Source organism: Ambystoma mexicanum, chromosome 4q (assembly GCF_040938575.1).
Source record: "Ambystoma mexicanum isolate Mex_15411 chromosome 4q, UKY_AmexF1_1, whole genome shotgun sequence".
Taxonomy (NCBI): domain Eukaryota; kingdom Metazoa; phylum Chordata; class Amphibia; order Caudata; family Ambystomatidae; genus Ambystoma; species Ambystoma mexicanum.
The window spans coordinates 491,513,811-491,536,491 of record NC_090928.1 but is presented as its reverse complement, the minus strand read 5'-3'; the positions used below and the strand labels follow the sequence as shown (position 1 = coordinate 491,536,491).

The 22,681-nt window shown below is 46.4% G+C and overlaps 1 long non-coding RNA gene across 1 annotated transcript in view; it reads right to left on the bottom strand.

The window, feature by feature from the left end:
- Positions 1-1,184: 1,184 nt before the first annotated feature.
- The window catches only part of LOC138467798 (uncharacterized), a 330,687-nt gene continuing 309,190 nt past the window's right edge, over positions 1,185-22,681 (bottom strand). The window contains exons 3-4 of the long non-coding RNA XR_011268146.1: positions 2,631-2,673; positions 1,185-1,347 (exon numbers count right to left, since the gene is read on the bottom strand). This is a non-coding gene — a long non-coding RNA (uncharacterized lncRNA). The remainder of the gene's footprint in view (positions 1,348-2,630; positions 2,674-22,681) is intronic.

The window sequence follows — 22,681 nt, the reverse complement described above, 5'->3', positions numbered from 1 at the left end:
ACAGGGCCTGAATCAAGTCTGGCCATGCTGTTGGATGGATTAAGCAGACAGGGTTATTGCAGTGTGAACGATGGGTGTGGTATCATCCGGAAGGTGGTAGGAAAGAGTGGAGAGATGGGTGAGAGGAAGGAAGGGAAATGCGTCCAGTACCCCCTTGCCGTACCAGTAGAAAGGATGGGGAGGAATTCCCCTATCTTTATTGATCCCACGCCTTCATTCCTTCATACCACCCTCGTTCTTCATCCACATGTTTCCTTCCCACATCATTTCTCTTCTCAACCCCTAAGCTCGTTCAATCCTTCTCCTCCTTTCCCCTCCCACTGCATGTCAGTCTTGACCCACCCCCAGAAGGCTGCAAGAGGAGGGGAAAGGTGTGGGAATGAGGGAACAAGTGGAAGTGAAGGGAAGAAAATGGTGTTACACTCTTAGCCTTGTTCTCGACAGTTCTCAGTGGTTGTAGGCTGTGGTTTAGGATTGCCTGCTGGACAGTCAATTTTGCAGTCCATGTACTAATGTACAGTAGAAATGTGTATTTTTAACTGTAAAATCACTGTCAATGATCTGAAAGAAAAACGTGCTCCTTCTTTAGGTCAGCAAAATGTAGGATTCCTCCTTCCTCATGCAGATGGCTTGTGAGTAGGGGCACTGGTGCACTGTGGTCATTGTGCTGGACCATACCAGACTGCTGAAACTCTCCAGGCGACTGTGAGATTGCTTGGTGACATCGCAGTTGCCTGCAGAGATTTCCCAGTCTGAGATAACTATCCCAGTAGGAGATGGAACCCAGACTGAACACACCACAATAATCTGCTCCAGTGACGAAAACAATGAATAGTCGTTACCGGCCTTACGTCGCATTTTAAATGAGATTAAGAAGGTGTGGGAGCCTCCAGCATTACAAACGCAGCAAGACATGTGAAGTGCGGCGGTGTGTCCTAATGAAAATTATTCAGCTTTGTGCCAAAGTTGGGGATCTCAACCTTACACATGTACAGAGTGGCAACCCCTGGCAACGCACACTAAGTGTCCATGGTGCCGCAAATACAATTCTTGCTCTATATCAGTGAGCCTGAAATTAACTTATCAGATGTCAGCGTAGCCAACACAGCAATCTGTGCAACCCCCCCTAAAACCTTCCGGCAGACCAGAATGGCATGGCGTTTCAGTTTTTAGACAGCACTTACCGCTTATAGTATTCACTGCTTCCTCCATGCCAGCTCTGCCGGATACGTGGGCAAAGGCACTGACTTGCACATTGATTTTTCGCAGAATCACACAGTTGTGTCAATATGAGGAAGCTGGGGTTGGAACGGGCGTCTGCTGATTCCAGGTTTTTTCCAACTTCTCCTACAACAGTTTGAAAGATAAAAAATTGTGTCAAGAGTAAGTAAATCTGATACTAGCACTCCCACCCACATATATCTAATGTGCTTTAGGTAGAAATGATTGGCATCCCTTTTCTTGCTCAGCCTGAAGGCAGAAAGCAACATATACTACGAAATAGTACGAAAGGCAACTACGCGCATGGAGGGCAACTACGCGCATGGAGGTGTAATAGACAACAAAAATCATAAAACTAGAATGTTCCAAAATTGTGAAGAAAGAATAAGCAACTTAAAGCATTGTCATGGGACAGCCAACTCGTGTTTTGACCAAATAGTAGGTCTTCTTCAAGGCTATAGTAAGGATACAACAGACAACCAATATTAACAGGCCATTAACAGTAATCAGCAAAACCTTTCTGCTAAAAGGCAATAATGTTAAATGTGCCCCAAGCGAGTCCACCCGGAGACTCACTCTTGTGCCTTTCGTGTGCAGTTAAATAATCATTTACATGCAGGAGGCAAACACATTTGTTGCCAATACATATATTCTGACTTGCATACCGTGGTAACATGGGTGGATATACTGGCTACAGTATGTGCACCTCTTATCAGGTCCGAACCTGAAACCAAAAACAGTGTATCATGGTTATATACGTACCTGTTGCCATCAGTCTGGTGAATGAAAGGATATCGCAGATTAAATGGTGAGCACTAGACACAGAAGAGAGTAGAGTGAAAGGGGACATTGGCATGTCTTAGCGAAGCAGGTGACCTGTAAGGGCACTAGAGTCAGACTTCAGGTGGACTCACACTTACTACCGTAGACCCCGCGTAGTTATTTGCCCACTCCCCTGTGTCTCATATACTTTAGACATTGTTGCTGTCTATTGGAGACGCAGGCAATCTCCCCAATTCCCCAAATAGTGTAGTATAGGATTTGCTCACGGTTTCTAGGAAAAAGCCATGCATGCCATGAGTGACTTTGTATAGAGTGGTGTGCCGCCTAAAAATGGTCTTTGTTCACATTCATATTAGAAATGATTCCATGTCATTTCAACTTTAATAGCTATCACATATAAGGCGTAGAAATGTAAAGTGATTTGCCCAAAATAACACAATTTAGTCAAGTTGGGAAGCTATGATTTGACCCTAGGTTGCAATTTGGCAGTAGATGACTACTTCTCTAGACGAAATTGGAGTCCCATTTCTACGCAAATGCAGCAAATGCACAATGTTTTCTGCAATGTAGCCTTTTAAGAGCTGTACCAGTACTCTCACATAATGCTGGTTTACAAAGGAACTTACTGAATATAAGAAATCTTTATAACAAATTTTATTATGCTTCATTCTGAAAGAGAAATGGAAACAAAAATCAACACATTTTGCATATTAAAAATACATCGCGCTGTTGGCCGCAGTAAAATATCAAATGCAAGGAACGAAAAGCTTATTCTCCACATTTCCATGAAGGTGATGCACTAGTCACATGGCCTCCACTCACTCAAAGAGTCTGCATCATGGTTACATTGCTACATTGAGAACGTACACGTGTGACAATGCGCACCATTGCAAGTCCTCTTCCACCAGAGTCTGAGGATAAAAAGGGGAGATGGGCTTGGCAAGAAGACCATCCATGTGGCTTCATCAGCTGCTAAGAAATCAGCAAATCAGTTGCTGGGCTGGCACCTGAGAGCAGGCCATGGGAATAGATGACACGCCTGCATGTAAGTGAAGGGGTGCCCTGGGGACATACTAACAGGGCAGATGTCGGCTGAAATCAGTGACATGGCAAGCTTTTCTGGGTTCCCAATTCAGAGGTACCCTGTCCAGGGACATCATTTAGGGGTCGCCAGGGGTCTCCCTTGCTACCCCTGAGGTCTCCCTTGCTACACCTGTGGTCTCCCTTGCTACCCCCAAAAAATGTAAAAACATGTTTTCTTTTTTTTTTACAAATTGAAGCTCCTGGGTTGTGGCCAATGCCATGTGACACTTTGTTTCTGGAGTGTATGGCTTTCTTGTTCAGGCTTGTTAAAAAAATAAATAAATAAATAAATAAACCTGGGGGTTCCACAAGTTTAACACTTTGAGCTGTGACCCTAAATAAGAAAGAATAGGAATTACAAATCATTTGTCTTTCTGGAATTCTATACAATAATTGCTAGACTCATTAAAGGTTTATTTCAGGCACACTTCACGGGGTGAGTCACTGATTTAGTCTATTCTTAAACACCTCAAATTCAAAATGCAGACAAAATTCTCCCAAAAACATTTAGAGTAAAATAAGCATCCATTTCAGACTTTATATTTTGCTTTTCGCAAGTTGCAGTTATAGCATATTTTTTTCTGCTGATACATATGGTGATCCATTCTTGTATAAAATATTTATCACGTTGCAGTTATATTCTTACCATATTTTTCATAGCGTACTTAGAACCAATGCTATGTGATGTCACTTCCTGTTCTGTGAAGGGGTAAACTGTCATATTCCATCGCGTCCCGTGATGTCACTTCGGTGTGAGGTCAGATTACATAACTTCCTGTAATGCCATCAGAGGTCAAGGGTCATATGATGTCACTTCCGCTACCCGAGGCATTTTGGTGAAATGACGTCCCTGACTCCGTCGTATTACATCTCTATCACCAAGCACGTCTGTCAAGTTCCATCCCCTCTTCCTTGCATCTAACACGTGTACCTGCAGTCCTCCAGAAGGATTTCAGGTTGGCCAGTCCATGCCATGATATTTGAGCTCACACCTACAAACATTACATGCATATGGGCCAGATCAAGTGTTTCTCTGAAGGGTGGTGGACACTTGATATTGTCGGCATTGCCAGCCACTGACAGCATCGCTCTTTTAAGCCCAGTTTAATTGATGGAAAGAACATGACGGAATGCATATCTGCCCACTCTGCCCTCCCAGCAATTCTGCTCCATCTCCACACATTGCATTGCCTTACCTGGAATTCAAAGCATTAGGGCAGTGCAAGACTTCGATCCCCAGTATCCGCGTGATTCCATGCTAGTGTCACTCTGCACACAGTGAACACAGGTGCTGTTTGCTGCCTGCACATGACAGAGATTTGCAGTGGCAGCCACCACCGTCCGATTAATTTCCACAGACCGCACGGGGTTCCCGCACGGGGTTCCTGCTAGTGCAGGAAATCTGAGCAACTTGCATGAAAATAAACTCTTCCCATCGGCATAGACATGGCACGCATGAGCTTCGGTGTATCATACGCATGTACACTTTACATGAGGGCATACCTGCCTACATTCCAAAATGAAAAAGCCGGAGATCTACGTCACCAGAATGCCCCGCCCACACATTCGCAAGGTCACGCTCACACATTGCAAAATAGTTAAGCTGGTTGTATGTGTTTAATAAACTAACAGGATTGTAATAATGTAATATGTAATGTAAAAACATATTAAAGGATCCATCACAAATATATATATATATATATATTCAATTGTGAACGTGTATGTAAACGGAGTGCATTATCACCGTGATAATGAAATCTCTCGAATACCTCACAATTTGCATCACATTTTATTAAAAAAAAACCTTGGGTACTATTGAAACAGTCCACCACAAAAGGAATGAATTGCCATTTGCAACTGTGGCCCATTTTTCATTGGTGCCTGAGACGCTTTTATGCCCCAGTCCGACCCTGATGCATACCTGCCTAACCTCTGGGTTTTACCCGGAGACTCCAGATTTCTACGCTCTTCTCCCGGTCTCTGGGGAAGAGCGTGGAGTCTCCGGGTTTTCCAGCCGTTCCTGCGTCTCCTCTAGATGTGTGTGCTTTAATCCCTTTCCTGCCATGAAAGCAATACCGGCAAGTAACGCTGTCCGTCGGCGCTTCCTAACAGCACATCTGGTTGGAGTGAATGTTTCTTTGCTGCCCACCCTACACCCTCCCCCCCCACCAAAGTGCTCATGTTTGCCTTCGAAGCGAGTTAACTGTAATGAGGGGCAGACATCACGGCCTCAGCTATGCCACATGTGGATACATAAACAAAGCAATTGTGCAACTTAAAGACTATTTACGTAGCAACACTGGTCAAAACTACTAGCCGTATAGTGAACTAACTTATCAAACTGGCCCACATTGGCCCAAAAAGTAGCCCACTTCGACCAACAAAAACTGGCCCACGCTAGCATTGTTCGTTTTTGGTTTGGGCATTGCCCTGCTGTTTTACAGGCCAGTCCGAGCCTGCTTTACATGAGGTTTACATTGTTCTTTTTACATGTCACGATATTGGTGTTTTGTGAGAGAGACGTTGTTATGCTCAGAATGAGCTCCAGCTGTGAAGGCGCAGCACGATATTACACTGGTCCAAGCTTGTCTGCTCTTTGGGGTTTCCCGCTGCTGGTCCTCGACAATGCTCATTCAGTAACAGCTGGCGCATGTCTCCTTCTGACAAAGCCACTGTGGGGCTCAAAGCCTCGCCGTTGGTGAACCATAACTGTCCCCATGGCAACGGTTAACCAGCACGTGCGCCATTGTTTCAGACTGCGTTCCTGGTGTACTTGGCAGGTGCTTCTGGCAGCTTTCCTACGAAAGGTTCACAACCCCCTGAACTTTCAGATGTTGCAACAAATTGGGAAACAAAACAGCGTCCTTTTTCTTTTTAAAGAGATCAAACGAATTGTCTTTAGCAAAAGGACAGATGGCATTCACATTCCATGGTTCATTGCATTCATACATGTAGTTACTGTAGCCATACCTGTTAAAATTCTACACCAAAAATCTGTCGGCTCTTTCAACTATCAAAAATAGTCATTACCATAATAATGAGATCAGAGGTAACGACATTACAGGAGCTTTGTACCGCTGACATGACATGATGCTTGAACAGAGAAGATGCTTCTGTATCCTGGCAGTCACTGCAGGGTCATTTCTGGCCAGAGATAAACCAAATCACCATGTGAGAATGGCAAGCTATTTGTCGTAATGCATATTACGTGTTGGGTATGAGGTGCGCGTGAATGTTGCTGAGCATGGCTTAGAATGTGCAGTGTATGAGTTCAGCTCTACGTTCTGTATTTGACAGTTGGGGCTAACTATTGCGGCCGGGTGGGATGTGCCGGTGTCGCTCGCTTTCTTACCATCTAACGTGATTGAGGATGGCGCTGTAACAAGTAATAAACTTACCATACATTACTTACCTCTGTGTCGGACCGTGTAATCTTAAATTACATCACTGGCGACGAGGATGTGATTTTGCTGCTGCGGAGGGGGCAGCTAATGGAGCTTGAGGTTTGCTGTCCAGTGCGGCGCTCCCCAGTTCGTGGGTCCCGGTCCTGCTCCTTCCGGGGTTCGGCTGGTTAAGGCCGACGTGGGAGCAGCCAGGTGTATCCGGTGACTTGGAGCCTCCGGTGACTGTTTGGGAGGATCTGTGCCCTGTGCCCCTGGTCCTTACGGGGGAAAGCTGTGCTGTCTTGGTGCTCGGAGACGTTTGGGGCCCTTAGTTCTCGTGGGCTGTTCGGTCAGCAGCAGCCTGGGTGTGCGGGACTGGGGCGCTGAAGACCCTTGTGTCTGGAGGTGTCGGGGGCAGTTGAGCTGCTGTTTCGCCAGGCCGTTGATGTTGACAGCGTTGGTTCCTCCGAGGTCGTGTGCCCCTCCGTCCACTAGGAGGAGCTGCTGTGCGCGACCGTTGGTAGGAAGAGAGACAGGGCGTCGTACGCATTGGACTGTATTTGATTCCTCATGGCGAACAGGACGGTGATCATGGGGAATGGGGAGACACTGTCTACAGCTGTTGGTGTCATCAATGTTCTGTCTCCCTCCAGCAGGTCGATGGATGCCCAGGCACTTGCTTTTCTAGTGTCTGTAGGAGAGTTACACAGCGGGTGTCAATGTGAGACTCCTGTGAGCAGAGTCGAAATGGAGAGGCAGGAGGGTTGCAGCCACCCTTCGCGGAAGAGGTGTGTGGACTGGGACACTGGAGAAAGGTACTGTGTGTGTCCAAAGAGGACATGTGAAAGGGGATGTCGGTCGTGTGGAGCTGAAGGTTGCAGCAAGGAGGATTTTTGCGGCGGATGTAGTTGCTTGTTGGCTAGCCTCAAGGCTTTTGATCCGGATTTGTATAATTTTTACATGGATCTAAAGGGACTCACCTTGAGTGAGGGTTGAGTTATTATGTGTTGTTGAGGCCAGTGTGAGTGCGTGTGAGTGGGTAGCGCTCGTGGCCTCTGTTGTGTCCTTGTGTGGGCCGTGTGGTGCGTATGGTGTGGATGAATATCTCTGGAATGGTATGTGTAGTGGTCCTGTGATGTTTGAATTTTGTTTTCTGCAATGTAATGGTAATTAACATGATGATTTTCCCTTGCAGGTGGGATTCATCCAATGTGTTTTGCAACAAGGGGTGTTCCTTGTACGTTGATGTCATGGGTTGTAGTACTTGTTTAATGATGCATGGGTTCAGGTTTATGGGAATTTTGTCTTTTAGTTCTTACAGGATGGACTCTGGAAAAAAATGTATTAACATTTTTCAGCATGGACGTTAGCTGAGCGTTTTCGGAATTTGTTGTACCATGCAATTTTCTTTTACAGGTTGGACTTTTTGGGGGTGGTTCAACTGTTCGATGGACTTTAAATTCAAATTGACATGTTTATTTCACAGTGGGAGGAACACAAGCTCGTGTTCATTGGGAACTTTTGCATGGTTTTGTTTTCCCAATCCCCAGGGAGTTCTTACGGTTGGGGTGTTTTGGGATGGTATTCCATTCATGTTCAAAGGTGTGTGACCATTAAGGGGTGGTTAACTTGTGCATGCTTGTGGAACAGTGGTGAGTGCATTACCTGTGGTGCTTCCGTTGCGTGTGGTAGTTTTGAGCTTCTACTGTGTTAAGAGTTTAGGTGTAGGTGACTCTTAGTTGGGCGCCAGTGCAGGTGGTGTCCTTTTTAGTGGATAGAGGACCATGACAGTGGCCATATTGCTATTGACGGGGGCTGAGGAGTGCTATTTGTGGTGTGGATGAGGCCGCTATTGGTGGTGTGCTTGTGGCACATTTGGCGTCAGCTTGGAGGGCATGTGGTGTGCTTGTGGAATTTTTGGCAATGGCTTGGGGCCAAGGATGTGTTAGGTGTTCTAGTAATAGCTTGGGGCCAAGGGAGTTCAAGAGTTAGTGGTGGTAGGGATTTGTGGTGTTTAACTTCTGGAAAGTTTTTGGTTGGTACTAGGTAGGAATTGTGCGTGAGGGTGGCCGGGCCCTTCAGTAGGTAGCGGGTAGTTGCTCTGGGTTGAGCGGGAGTGTACTCGGACGTGGCAGGTCCGTTGTCCTGAGGGGTAGCTCGGGACGGGTGGTGTTGGTGCGTGAAGGGGTTAGAATGTTAGTGTGTTCATTTTGGGGTATGTTATGGGTGTGGCAGGCCCATTTCCCAAGGGGCAACTTGGGATTGGTGGATGCTCTGTTTTGTTATTTTTAGCTCTCGTGGGTTGGGGCTTCCGGAGCGGATTGGTTTTGGATACTCAGGTTGAGGAGTTGTGTTTGATTGCTTTGTGGTTCAATAAGACATTTGGCGTTTTACCCACTTTATAACAATGTTTTAGTGGGTGGCATGTAGTTTGGGGCCTGCATATTTCAGTGATGTGATGGGAGAACCATTTTGGGATGTAAGGTGTTGGAGTTGGTGGAAATGGCTACATTTCGTGCTGGCCACACGTTATGTAAGGTTGGAGCATTATAAGGAATGTTTTTTCTTAGGATAATGAACGGGGAGGATGTGTCGTAAGGCATATTACGTGTTGGGTATGAGGTGCGCGTAAATGTTGCTGAGCATGGCTTAGAACGTGCAGTGTATGAGTTCAGCGCTACGTTCTGAATTTCACAGTTGGAGCTAAATATTGCGGCCGGGTGGGATGTGCCGGTGTCGCTCACTTGCTTACCGTCTAACGTGATTGAGGATGGCGCTGTAACAAGTAATAAACTTACCATACATTACTTACCTGCGTGTCGGATCGTGTAATCTTAAATTAAATCACTATACTTTGTTTAAATTATTTTGTTTTCCTTATTATTATCGCTAACAGTAGGCATTTTCTATGGTACCTACAAATATATTTCTTCTTTTCCTCTCTCACTTTGTTGCCTCTTCCTTATTACCTTAGCGCTCCCATGATCCTCTCTTTCCCAATATGTTTCAGCCGTACTTACTACCGCAATCATGCGGTAAAAAACCCACAGATCATCCATGGAGTCGGGCTTTGATATTGCTTCCCGGATTTCAAGATGCATAATAGATAGTAGCATACTCAAAAATATTAAATTTCCCCTGAGCAGGCCTCTGCTCCTCAACTTTTTTGGTCCACATATAATGCAGAATTTGAAAAACGTTTTTGTTCGGCGTTTACAATATGTGTTTATCAGGACATAGTGGATCAGCTATAAGGAAGAGATGTAAATGGGAAACCAAAGAAGACTCCAGGGGTCAAGTCCTAAAAATGAAAATGGGGGGACTCATCAACAAATGCAATGGGAAGTGATGTCGCCAGAAATTAGCATATCAAGATGAAATATGCACATTTCATTACATTGGCTTTGCATAACCACGCAAATTGCATATGACGAATGGCATTTGCCTTTCATAAAATCGACACACACACAAAACCAAGAGAGGATATTTTCTTCTAATAGTGTTTTTGAAAACGTTAAAAGGTGTGCATGTTTTAAACTCTAAGAGGCAATAAACATGTTTTCCCTGGGACTTGCAGTACCGAAATGAAACATTTTACCTTTAGTTGATTGTTGTTTTTCATCAGGCAATATAGTGCAGTGGTGAAGTTTCCTCCCTACAAATCTGATGACTGTGGTGCAATACCCGTGGTTGGCTTTAATGAATAAATTCAAAGAGGACATTCATTGTTTCTCTTTTTAGCTGCGGGCGAATGAGTCCACCCTCTAAAAAAAGTAGGTGGACTCCATCCCCCCGTGTGTACCCTCGACTTTAGCCCTGGAAGACTCTTAACCTTAGAGTGACAGCTCAATATGTATCACAGTATTAAGACAAGTAAAAAGTGAGAATACCGAAAGGTGGAAGTAACATTGGATTCTAGTTTTGAGAAAATAAACAGAGATGTAAAGCAAGGCCAATCCATAGATCTATCTAGATGTGACGCAAGACTAATCTCCACAATTCTATCTAGATGTGATGCATGCTAATCTCCACACTTTATCTTCATGTGACAGATGCTAATCTCCACAGTTCTATCTAGATGTGACGCAAAGCTGATCTCCATAGTTCTATCTAGATGTGACGCATGCTAATCTCCACACTTTATCTTCATGTGACAGATGCTAATCTCCACAGTTCTATCTAGATGTGACGCAAGACTAATCTCCACAATTCTATCTAGATGTGATGCATGCTAATCTCCACACTTTATCTTCATGTGACAGATGCTAATCTCCACAGTTCTATCTAGATGTGACGCAAAGCTGATCTCCACAGTTCTATCTAGATGTGACGCAAAGCTGATCTCCATAGTTCTATCTAGATGTGACGCAAGACTAATCTCCACAATTCTATCTAGATGTGATGCATGCTAATCTCCACACTTTATCTTCATGTGACAGATGCTAATCTCCACAGTTCTATCTAGATGTGACGCAAAGCTGATCTCCACAGTTCTATCTAGATGTGACGCAAAGCTGATCTCCATAGTTCTATCTAGATGTGACGCAAGACTAATCTCCACAATTCTATCTAGATGTGATGCATGCTAAGCTCCACACTTTATCTTCATGTGACAGATGCTAATCTCCACAGTTCTATCTAGATGTGACGCAAGACTAATCTCCACAATTCTATCTAGATGTGATGCATGCTAATCTCCACACTTTATCTTCATGTGACAGATGCTAATCTCCACAGTTCTATCTAGATGTGACGCAAAGCTGATCTCCATAGTTCTATCTAGATGTGACGCAAAGCTGATCTCCATAGTTCTATCTAGATGTGATGCAAGGCTAATCTCCACAGTTCCTTCTAGATGTAGATATTATGAAACTAATTGAGCACATTTAGGGGATGATCTGAAGTTGAATTTATAAATATTTTTTTATTTAGTTGGACAGGGTTAGAAGGTCTGACTCACTTGAAAGGGAGACTGCTACTTCATATAATTAGGCCAGGATTGTATACAATGGGCTTTGATGTGACATTTGTTTATTGTGTAATTAAGGGCATGTAACGTGATTCCATTATAAGCAGCCTACTTTCAAACTTTACACAAATTGACACATTTAGGGCCTGATTTACAAGCATTTTCAAACGGTATTTTCCATCGAAAAACCATTTGTAGATCTGGCCCTCAGTCACATGGGTCTGTTTTGCTGCCCTCCCAGTCACCAACAGTTTTCATTCAGTTTCTATGCTCTGCCTTCTTGTGCAGTCATATGACTTTGTTTTATGTCCAGCAAATGCCAGAAATCTCAAATACAAGAGACAGGAAGTCAAAGACTTCCATATATTCCACTGTGTTTAAAATATGACTTTCCCTGTTGCGGAACCTCAGTAGTATTCTTAAAAAATCCCATTGTGATATTTTCCTTGCATGTACCCCCTGAAAACACCCAGCCCCCTTCCTGGGACTGAATTGTTTATTTCCTTGGAGCTTGAAAGTCTGTTTTTATATGAGTAGTAGGTGAGTAAGGCAGCTGTGCTTACACGTGCGTGGACCTGTAGCAGCTCTGAGATGTGATAAACCCGCTTTTATTGCTTCTCAAAGGCAGGGCTAATTGCTCACCACAGTGACATGGAAAGCAAGCATTGACAAACCCAAATGTTTTGTCTTTAATATAGGCATGTCAAGGCATGAAACAACAATGTGTGGTGTACGCGTTTATATTAATAAAAGGCAATGGTGAATTTTGAAAGTGTGTGCACTGTTAGCATTTTTTTAAAAAAAATTGTTCTTGTACTCAGCATTTAACAAAAATTGTGTGAAGGCGGCAGTTTAAGTGGGACAACTATGAATTTGGATATAAAAAGATGAATTACATATTTTTTTAGGTATTCTAGCTATTTGTTCATTAGGTTATCTTTCTCTGTCTCTTCACTTCATTATCCATTTCTATGAATCTATCTCTCTTGCGTTTTCAGATTCTCTCTCTCTACCACCATCTTTCAGGAGTCTGTGGATTGCCTGCTTTTTTGAGCATGTGAGTAGTAATAGAGAAAGCGTGGAGCTGCTGAAAGCCAAGAACAGAGGGCTAATGACCACCATGTCCCTTGGCGTTCAGAAATATTTGCTGTGGGCAGAATTTCAGACAGACCATGTACTCATAACTAGGGCAATGTTTGATTGTGTCCCATTACGGTCGGTGGTGGCAGCTTGGTCTGGGGGGGATGCCAATCTGTATTGCCCTCTATGTGATGCGCCACACGAGGACTGTGCACATTTGGTATTTTTCTGTCCCACATACATGAAAGTGAGAGGTTCTGTTCTACGGCTCTTGCGTGAAATGGGTTTTGTGCAATATCAGCCTGCTTTAATATATTTATTGTGGGCTGACTCACCTCGCGTGGGTTGGTCCCTGCTTACATACTTAAAATCAGCACTTTATCTGAGGAAACAAATGGTTAGAAGTAGGACATGAAAAAATAATTTGTATGACTGTTTTAGGACACACATTTGTGTGGATATTCTTAGAGATTTTATAGATTCTATCCTCATTGTAATATATTTGAATTGTACTTTGTATTATGTATTGTTGTTATGGAATGTAATTTCGATTTCTGAAATAAACAATGGAAAAAGAAAATCTGTTTGCAAAGTAATCTCTCTCTATCTCTCTGTCTTTCTCTCTCCCTGTGTTCCCATTCTTGCTCCCTCTCCATCGCTCTTTCTGTCTTTCTCTCTTTCTCCCTCCCCACCCTTATGTGTCTTGCTCTCTTTCCCTTGTTTACTTGTTCTCCATTCCTACTCTACATTCTCTTGAGTCTTCCTTTTTTTCACACACCCTCTCTCCCACGTCTCCTACTGTCTCTATTGCTCAGACCCCTCTTGTGTGCCCTCTCTCTGTCATCAGCTGTCTTTCTGTTTCTCACACAAGGTTGCTTTCATGCTTTTCTTTCTTTCTTTCTGTTTTTCTTTCTTTCTTACAGCTTTATTAAAGCAGGAGTCCTTTTAAACACACCTGACCATGTAAGCACTAGCACACATATTTTCCCTAACGAATTCACTATAAAGCATCATAATGGTTTCCTGAACCAGTAGTTCCCCTAAGGAACTCATCTACATTGACATAGCCATTGTGTGCCTCCATGCCATGCCAGACACGTAATCCTGGCTTTTCAGTCAGTTTACATTCTGGGACCTGTATTTATGATCTCCCATTATAAGATTGATACTACAAGACCAAGAGTGCAGGGTGCTGATGGCTATATGTCTAGACCTTGCTCCAGTGTAACCCATGTAATGGGGAAATTGCTTTGAAGCAATCTTGTAAGGGACCCAGGTACCTGCTCACCCTCCCACCCTCCCGCACTGCCTCAGGGCCACCCCTTGCACTGGGGTCTGTATCTGTACCCATACACGTATCTGTAGCCATACACCTCCCCCACCCTTTTTTTTTCTTTCTGCACTTATCAGGCCTACCCTGTCTGCTACCTTAAACCCAGCACTTGCCACTTGCTGGCTGCACTACCACCGTGTGTTGCCTTTATCATTTATTTATTATTATTTATCTGTTTCTCCTTTGCTCCGCACTTTCCACTTCTCCCCCCTTGCATGCACTTTTCCCCTCTCCCCCTCCCATGCACCTTTGCGTTCTCAATGTCACTGGGCCTAGTAAGATTGTTGTTTTGTTCTCCCCTGTTCCCCTCCCTTGCCTTGTCACGCTCTGAAACACTTGTGTATGAGCGCGATAGAAATAAAATATCAATTCAATTCAATTCAGTGATTATTGACTGTTACTATACACCTTGTTTATATATAATTGCACAGCGTCATAAGGCTCTTAGTGGCCTAAAAGGAAATATGTGTTCCTGTGGTCTCATAACCACACAGGGATGGAACATTTTCAAATTACACAGACACAAAACACTGAAAATGCACCCACACACTGCACATCCAGATATATTCTGCACTTGCATCCTCAAACCGCACATGCACCGATACACTCCACACACAAAAAACTTACCCATTCTGCACTTCAAATCTTAGACTGTACAAAAGTACATTAATAATGCACATATGCATCCAGACACTGCACTTACATACCTGTATTGTATTGTAGTTGTCATTTATATAGCGCCTTTTTACAATTATTATAGTCTCAATGCGCTGGTGGTGGGAACACCCTCAGGACCGAAGTCCAGAGTGTTGGAGGTCACGGAGTAGGATTAGAAAGCATGTGTGCATTTGGCCAAATAAGTAGAAAGCAACCCATGAGGGCAGGCATGTGGATGGGTGCTGAGAGGAGTCAGGAAATGGCGTGAGTGCTAGTGACTAACTGTGTGTCCAGCATGCCCAAATTTGTCATAGGTCTTTGCTTCATACTGATGTCAGAGGTGTTGAGGCGTAGTCTGGTGTAAGTAGGCTGAACAATTATGTGACCAGCAAGATCGAATTTGTCATAGTCGTTGCTATATTCTGATGTGTGCAGGTAGCCATGCTTGCAGCCAGCATCTACAGGAGTGGTGCATTATACGTGCCTAGTAGATCGTGTGGTGATTTGTTGTATGTGCGCCCGATCAGGTAGCAGCGTCCTCTGTCGATTCTTGCGGCTGCGATAAAATGGTTAGCAACAGACTGTAATTCACAAAATTGCACCTATTGGAGCATGGTCTATACTTACAGGCTCTTCCAGGTGGAGAGTATGGTGAATCTTCCCAGATATTGTATGCATACTAAACCTTTACAATTGGTGCCTTTACCATGGGAGGGCATCATTATCATTCATCCAGGCGAGATACCCGCCCACCCCTCATGTCCTTCTAGTGCGATTCTGGACTCGTTCTCGATTGCTTCCTGGAGTAAGGCACGAGAAACCACCACCTGGCCTTCTGGCACAAGACAAGGCCATGGCACACAATTCCTCCCATGATCATGCCCCGCTGCACTTACCAATCTATCCTAGTACAGTAGTGCTGTTGTTCTATCCCAACCACTTTGCAAGTTGCCTGTTTTCCCTGGATGTGGCAGGTGCAGTGACTAATCAATCCTGTGACATTTCAAAGTATGGAAAAGGAGAGGAAGGCCAGTGTTTCCAGCTGGTGGTGCTTGTAGGAACCAAGGTCAGGAAGGATGTTTGAAAGTGCGTGAGGTCTGGGCTGCCGTGATAACGTTTGGCACCACCAGGTGCTGAGAGGCCAGGGCCATCACGAAAACATCCAGTGCTGCCTGGTGGGGGATGTTTATATGCTCGGAAGGGAGTTGAAAGGTTAGGGATGGGTCTTTTTTGAAGGAGAGGTAGTCCTTTGTGCAGTGGATGTGCAGAGGACGAGTGTTCCAGATGGTGGGAGCTAGGATAGAGAAGGCTGAGCCGCCAGCTCTGGTGCTGTGGTAAGGAGGAGAGCTGAGCCCGATCAGAGGTTTCTGGTGGGTGGTAGTGGATGATGTTTTTCTGTAGGAACTCTGGTTCTGTATTATGGAGGGCTTGGTGTGTGATGCAAATGGCTTTGAAGGTTGCTCTTAGGCTGATAGGGAGCCAGTGATTTACTCTGAGGGAGGGGGTGATATGTTCTCTGTGGGAGACAGCGAGGAGTAGACTGCCTGCTGAGTTTTGGATTCATTGGAGTTTCCAGAGCTGGCGCGCTGGGATGTCGAGGTAGAGGGAGTTGGCCTAGTCTAGGCGGGAGATGATGGTCAGTATTGCAGAGACTCTGAGAATAGGAGAGATGGGGAAAGATTTGCTTCAGAATGCATAAGTGGAAGTGGAAACTGCTGAATATGGAGTTGAGGTGGCACGCGGGGCTCCCGGGGGTTGTGTCCATGGTAAAGGTTGGGGAATGAGAACAGTTGTGCTGCATATTAGGAGTTCTGATTTGCCCGATTGAGGATAAGGTGGTTGGTCATCATCCATAGGTCGATATCCGAGAGGCAAGAGGCGAGGTCGGCAAGTGGGGAGGCTGAAGTTGTGGGTATTCTGAAAATGTTCTGGGTGTCATCTGCGCAATTGTAGCAGGTAAGCTGGTGAAAGCAGATGAGAGCTGGCAGTGGGCTTAGGTAGATGTTGAAGAGGAGGGATGTAAGGGAGGCTCCTTGTAGGATCCCTCTTGTGACGTGCGAGGGGCGGAGGAGAAAGGCGGGAGGATAATGATTTGCGTGCAATTAAAAATGAATGAGGATATCCAATTGAGGGCAGATTTTTGTATGCCTAGGTTGAAGAGCCTGTTCCTGAGTACTGTGTGGTTGATGGTGTCAAAGACCATAGATAGATCAAGGAGGATGAGTGCAGCACATCCTTCTGAATCAGCAGTTCATTTAAGGCTGTCCCAGATAGAGACCAGTGAGGATTCCGTTCCACAGAGAGGAGAGAACCCAGATTGGACTAGCTCGAGTAGTTTATTGGCTTCTCTGAAGAGGTGAAGTTGCTTGTATGCAGCATGGACAATTAGTTTATCAATGAAGCGGGTTTTGGAGATTGGACAGTAGCTTGATGGGTAGAATGGGTCGAGACTGGCTTTTTTGAGTAGCGGTTTCACATGAGAGGCTTTGAAGGTCTCTGCGAAGGTGACAGATGAGAGGGAGTTATTGATGATGGAGTGGACGACGCTACCTGCGCAAGTCGTGGTAAGGATTATTTTTATAAGGGGATGTACAAGGATCTCCAGGTGAGCCTGGGGGTCTGATAAGTGCTAGTAGGTTGTTGGAATTTGTCTGGGAAATAGTTGAGAATGAAAAGAGGGTTGTTATCGTGGGCGAGGAAAGCAGGGGACTGGAGAGAAGCCAGGATGTGGAGGGGGTGATCAGAGCTAGTTTTGCAGTGATGGTGCAATGTCTTTCAAGTGCAATGTTATGGAAGTGGTTGGATAGTTAATCGCAGAGAGCTTGTGTATTAGGGGAGTGAGTGGGGGTTAGGCAACGAGCAGAATTGAATTCCACAAGTATTTTGTGGAGTTCCCTGCATGGATTGTTGGAGTTGGAAATTCTATTTGCATAATATTTTTTTTTTTTAGATTCCTTGATTTTGGACAGGTGTGCCCTGTTCAGTCTTGCAAATGCCGTTTTGTTTTGTAGGGTATGGTTGGTCCTCTAGATTCACACTAGTCCATGCTTGAGGGTTTTGAGAGCTTTGATGGAAGGGGTGTACCACTTGGGGTGTGTGCTTGATCATTGGGAGGGGCAACGGGTGGTGTGAGGGGGGACATATCTTTGCAGAGCCATTGGTCGAAGAGGTCAATGGAGGGGTGTCCTTCACTGCTAGAGAGATCAGGAAGAGTGATTAGTAGGGAATTTTCAAGGTATGGGTTCATGATGTTTTTTTCCAGAGGGGTGGGTGGTGGGGGTAGTTGAGGAGATGTTTGTTGGAAGTGGTGGGGTGGGGAAGTGGTGTCGGAGTGAAAAGAGTATATATGGTGTGCTGATTAGTCCAGATGGTGGGCGATGCAGGAGTGGCGAGACTAGGTCTGATGTGCAGAATAGTGCATAAATGGTGGGGCCTTAACGTGGGTAGGGTGGGAAAGCAGTTGTGTTAGGCCGAGAGCTTACATATTGTCTGTGAGGGAGAGGTTCATGGGGTTGGCAGGAACATGAAACCAAATGTTGGAAACTCCTAGCAAAGTGAGCCAGGGGTGCTGGATCAGCGTGGTTTAGATGGAGTCGCAGAGAGAGTCAGGCAAATTCCAGTTATAGCTGGGTGGCCTTTATAGGAGAAGGAAACTGTGGGAGAAGGAAGGGCTAAAATGGAACTTTGCGAGAATAGATCTGCATTCTGTTCTGCAATGTAGATTCTCAGTGGATATTACCTAAACTAGTGGTTTGTGGAGGATGGCAAGATCCCCTGCTCCTCTGGGCCTGTTACGTACGAGCAGGGAGTAGCCGGGTGGGAAGAACTTGTGTGAGGTGGGATTGAAGTCATCAGTGAACCAGGTTTCAGTAGTGAATAGGATGTCAGGGTTTTCACGGCTATGAGGTCAAAGATGCTGTGTTAATTTTTGGTGACCGATCTGAGGATGCAAGACATTTTGAGAGAATTCTGGTGTATGGTGGGATTTGGGAGTGGTGGGGGATTGGTTGGGCGGGGGAGCGAGGATGTGAGAGTGCAAGGAGGTAAGTTCAGAAGGAGGGAGGTTGAGAGGGATGTTAGTCTGGGATGGGGCTTTGGGAGGGGAGGTGAAAAGGGCTAGGACAGGGTTGGGAGTGTGCGGGGAAGGCTGGGAAGAATAGGGAGGGAGCACAAGGGATGCAATAGGGAGGAGATGGGGAGAGTAGTGTGTCGGTGCCAGTTTACAATAAGTATGGCCTGTGCAATTTGTGGGGCGTTTGAGGGGCACAGGAGTATGTGAGAGTGTAGGAGAGTTTGCTGATGGGCTGTGTTGACCAGGGGGCTTGTGCTGCACTGAGTGCGGTGAAGCATGAGTTTGGAATCTGAGGGGTTGGGTGGAGGGCAGAGAGGAGGAAGCCGAGGTAGAGTTTAAGTGGGCAGTTGGGGTTAGTTTGATTTAATAAAACAAGTTATTTTAGTTACATGATTGTGTCACATAGTTGATGATTCAATTACATTGTTAGCATTACACGTTACATATATTGTTTACATAGTACAAGGTTTACGTGTCAAACCGGGGGTGGGGGAAATGCACCAAGGGCGGAAAAAGACAGAAAACAAGTTGTTGATGGTAGTGCGTGTCCGAATGGTATGAGGGGGCAGCTTGGTGGCCCCTCGAGTATGGGATTTATAGATTTTTTCTTACCAGGGAGTGGGTAGGTCGAGGCAGGTGTGGCGGATGTTCAGCTTCAAGAAGGAGCTCTGCTGAGTCGCGAGATGGTGAGAGGAGACGGCAAGATCAGGAGAGAATGGGCCGCTGGGTGGTCTGCTCAGTGTGGGATACTGCACTCGGGCACAGCCAAAGTGCACCTTTGGATCACAGCACACCAATCCCACAATAACACTTACCCAAGCAAGAGCGCGCAGTGAATCTTGCATCACAAATACATCCACACACACGCACAATAGACACAAACCTCTACTCTACGCATACGTATAGTGTGCATACACCCACACACTGAGAATACATGGCAACACTGGGCAAACATCCACACAGTGCTTACATACATACCCACACCATACATGCATCCTCACACTGCAAGTGCACCCATACATAACAGACCCCCACAGACACTTCGAAATGCATCGCCATAATGCTTTCTGCACTGCGTATGCAACCAGAAAAGGGAAAAACACTTCCCACTGCACAACCTCCACACAGTACACAAACACTCACATAGGGCACATATACATAGAACAATGTCTATACAAAAGCAAAAACCTTTGGATTTGCTAATGTTTGATCTATGTGATCATTTTTGGTAATGCTGACAGGAAGGGGAGAAGTTCAGAAGCATATTTGGTAACTTGTACCGAATGCGCAGGGCTTTGGAATTATTTTGGGTAAAAAAAGCCTTTTTACTAATATCGATGAAATACAGGACATAGCTACAACTTCAACATCGATCAAAGCCTGAAACTACACTTCTTGTCTTAAACAAAGCGATATATGTTGTCGCACTGCACAACCAGGGGAGCCGATTTATGAATTTCCTGGGGGGGGCCCAAATACAGGAAGTGACATCACTGGCTGTTATATGACCGCAAATTTGCATGTAGTTGCCCGCCTGTGCAACGGCGGCGCGGGGAGGGAGGCGGAGGTGCGCACTGCGCAGAACAGTGGCAACATTGGCTAGCATGAACAGCATATATTAAAGTCAAGTAAGAAGGAGATTTCAGCCATCGAGTTGCATTCCAGTAAGACATCACTGCCACTACTCCATCGCTCTATAATCGTCCAGGTTGTAGCAGCCCTCCCTCAAAAGGCAGAGCAACACAAGGATGGGAGAATGAAATGCTTGCTAAACAGAAGGTACAGCTGCAAGGTGGAGTACCACCACCACCAAAAAAAAGGTTCCCAATTCAAGGGAAACGAGAAGTAAAGACGTTTCCTGATTAAAAACTACCAAGCAAGACGTGTGTGGTGCCATAGTTTAGTAAAACATCAACAATTCAAACTTACGAGGGCGTGGCCGACTGCACGATGCAGTAGACGTGTGCCTTCGGAGCTCCCGCTGCCGCAGCCTAACATCCTGCTACAGACGACCACCTGGAAATATCTGGTGACCCCCAAAGCAAGACCCCCGGTGCCTGACACCCAGGGGCACATCTGGGGCGAATCCCAGCCCGAAACGCGCAGGGGCTTCGGCACCAGGAGCGAGGGAAAGTTACGCCATTTCGGCTCGAAGACGAACCAAGATGGCCGCCGGACCATCGGGCGCGCACTGAGTGGGGAGCGGTGCACCCACACATCCTGCGGCGACCGCAACGAAGGCGGAGCGAGGCTCCTGGAGGAATCTGAGAGAGGGGACCGCCGGCTCTGCTCCGCCCGGACCAGGAGGGACGGGCGCGAACGACAGAACAACAGAGCGCTGCTACGGAGACCCGTGCGCGGCGGAGGCGGCCCCGCCGGTGAGTGCCCCCCTGCCCCCCGAGTGACCACTTTAGGGGCTGTTGGACCACTGAAAGTACAACGGGTGTTGGAACTGGCGAACACCCCCGGCACATCACAGCAAAACTCCCAGCGTCCTGCGGCTGGGCCTACACGCCCACTATCACGGGTTCACCATCTGGCTCTGTGCCCTCCTTTTCCCTGCCGGCTGGGGTGGTGCCTAAACCCACAGGGCGTCGGCAACGCTTACCGTCCTGTGTGACTCTTCGGTGAGGCTGGGCTGTTGCATAATAGGATAGTACCCAAGATATGGGGGCACCCGTGGGGCCCGACGGCAGCCATGGGGAAAGACAAAACTAGAAGGCCCACCATGCAAAACAGAATCCACCAGTACACGATGCCTCCATCGCAATCTCCTGATACTCAACCGTTGCCGTCGGTAGAAGTGGACTCTGCACCTGGGCTCTCCCTAAGAGACGTCATGGCAGCCATAGCGGATTCCCGCTCGTCGATGGAACAGAAGATGGATGGAATCAGCCTGGATATGTCCCTCCTCCGACACGATCTGCAGAAACTGTCGGCACGAACGGGCGAGGCGGAACAGCGTATTTCCAACACGGAGGATGGGATGCACGCAATACAGCAAGAACTTCAAGGAGTCTCCGCCAAACTTAAAACTCTGGAAGCCAGAGTCGAGGAGGGGGAGGGCAGATCCAGGCGCAATAACATTCGAATTCTCGGTATACCCGAGAAGGTCGAAGGTCCCTGTATGGAACTTTTTCTGGAACAGTGGCTGATGGACCTCTTCGATCAGCGATCCTTTTCCAAATTCTTCTCGATAGTGAGGGCACACCGAATGCCCACTGGCAGACCAGTGCCTGGGGCTCTGCCGCGCACGGTGATAGCAAGGCTACTAAACTATCGGGACCGAGACACGCTGCTGCACCTTGCATGAACCAAGGGTACGACCACCTTTAATGGCTCCAAGATCGCCTTCTTCCCGGACTATACGCGGGAGGTCCAGAAGGCAAGGCAATCCTTTGAAAGACTTAAAAGGCAGCTCCAAGCGATGGGAGTCAAGTACGGCCTGCTCTTCCCGGCCCAGCTGAAAATATATCACAAGGGCACAACGGTCCACTTTAACGACCCGAAGGAGGCCTGGCGATGGGCAGAGCAACACATTAGGGGGACTGGTCGGCGCCTCGAGCGAACAGGGGCAGAAATCCTAGGCCGCCACCGGACCATCCTCGGGAACCGGACAGGCCACCCTCGCCGAATCGGCCAGCAGAGGCTGGAGATTGAACATGACTGTTTCTTGCGGATGGGTCTAGCCCCATGAGCGGGGGCACTCCAAACTGTTGTTACAGAAAGCTCGGGTGCGCCACCAAGCTATTGTAAGTCGTCTATGTCATTATTAATGTGGCTTGCGGGGCATATCTCCATCGCACCTGGTAAAGGCAACAGGCCCCCCCCCCCAATTTCCAATTTTTAATCTCTTTAGCTTTATTGTGAACAAGGGCTTGTAAGGCTGACACCTTACACGTGTTGAGGGTTATGATGTTGGGGCTACAGGTACTTCGTGTTGGGGTGGAGTATGGGGAGGGGGAGGGAAGGGAATGTTCTAATAAGTTCTTTGTTAGCCTAGGAGCAACGCGTCCCCGCGGGCTCCGGAATATGTTGAGGTTCAGGGTAGGACGAGGCCACAGACGGTCCAGGCAACACAATACTCGGCACTTCAGACA